Source organism: Sphaeroforma arctica (genome assembly GCF_001186125.1).
Source record: "Sphaeroforma arctica JP610 unplaced genomic scaffold supercont1.3498, whole genome shotgun sequence".
Classification (NCBI taxonomy): Eukaryota; class Ichthyosporea; order Ichthyophonida; genus Sphaeroforma; species Sphaeroforma arctica.
Genome location: NW_014037060.1, coordinates 1697 through 3387, shown reverse-complemented (window position 1 = coordinate 3387; position 1691 = coordinate 1697). Strand labels below are relative to the sequence as shown.

The 1691-nt window shown below is 35.0% G+C and overlaps 1 pseudogene across 1 annotated transcript; it reads right to left on the bottom strand.

The window, feature by feature from the left end:
* Positions 1-915: 915 nt before the first annotated feature.
* SARC_13613 (hypothetical protein) lies at positions 916-1181 on the bottom strand (annotated as a pseudogene; the record flags this gene model as incomplete). Its single annotated transcript has 1 exon — positions 916-1181.
* Positions 1182-1691: the final 510 nt, after the last annotated feature.

Genomic DNA, 1691 nt, shown 5'->3' with positions numbered 1-1691 from the left:
TGTGTGTCGTCGTCGTCGTAGTATATATATATATATATATATATATATATATATATATATATATATATATATATATATATATATAGATATATATATATATATATATATATTGTTGCTGGAAAAGACAAAGGTGCTTATTTTTATGATTTTTGGAATCGCAGTATCCCATGATTTTTTTTTACACATTTGTGTCTTTTTGGTTCGTATGTATTGCCACATATTTAGATGTTCAGGTATAACTCTTTGGGTTTGACCACTACAGTATGTGAATTTCCTATGATTTGACTTTGTGATGACATGTTTTTTTTCGGACGAAGGCTATGTGTATATGTGAATAGCTCTCAATGTATAAGTAGGTGGGCCAATTTGAACGTACGGACTGATTAACGTAGGCTAAGATTCAAATAAACGCGATCTTGTATATACTAACAATTGGGACGTGTTTCATCTGAGTATACTTTGTTAGCTTTGTGTGGTGTAAATTTTGTAGCGCTGGTTTCTTACGTCGAAAGATGGGAAGGACACGAAGGCGTCACAAAATTCAATTCTTTGTTCATCACTTTAATTAGTATATTTATACACTGTTTGTATGATAATATGTAAACATAACTTCGGAAATCAGAAATGTGAACTTTTTCTGCTTTCTCGTAAAATTTACAATATACTGAAGCATCAGCTGCTCCGGGATCCAGCAATTAAGGATCGATCTATATCGCTGAAGCACTGCAAAAGCAACTTCTGAATATTCGAACGACCTTGTACTATTTCTTTGAGCTTTTGTGAAGATAATGGCATACAATGTGTAAGAAGAACAATCTCTGCACAAGGTCAGCTATGCTAACTGAAAAGATCGGCGTTGTATCTCGTACTCGAATTTCAATTCGCACTAAATAATAGGAATGCGAAGAGTTTTACTCATCCTGTAAGGCATTGTCTGAGCTCTCTGTCTTCTCAGCCTCTTCATCGTCATCATCCGCACCATGATTCTTCACCATGGTGGCAACAACCCATGTCGGTGGTACAAACACAACTGCCCAAATAATGCATATGACCATTTGCCATTTGTATAGCATACCCTGCCATTCGAGAATCCAGGAGATGCACGCACCGAATGACTGCACAACCTTGTAATAACCGGCATGACGTGCAAGAGCGCGTGGTATATTGGCAATAGCTCCCATAATCCATTACGCATAAGTCTGCACAATAGAGTCAGCGAGACCCATACACTTGTAGAGAGCTGCCGGGATCCAATATTCGCTGCCATCCTTATAATTTAGAAGGGGGTCAGGCTGATTTCCCTTATCATAACCATATGAGAACTGATACAATGAAAAGATGTTGAGAAGAATGTTTCTTTGGATACATCTATTTTTATTTTATTATTAAATTCACTTGGTGCACGACCATTTTGTTTTTGGGGGGTTTTTTACCATATTTAATTAGCACTGTAGCAGAATATTACTCATTTGTTTTTTTTGTTTTTTTTAAAATATGTAAATACACATTTCACCTCTTCTGAATTCTAAAATTCTTTTTGTAAATATAATAAATATGCATCCGAAATCAAAACGGACGGGCCGACAAGGATCCCAGTCCCAATTTTTTTATTTTATAAAAAAAGGTATTTAATAGTCATGAAGTAAGTATTTACTATTTTTTATATAAAAAGTAGACTCTCTTCACTGATC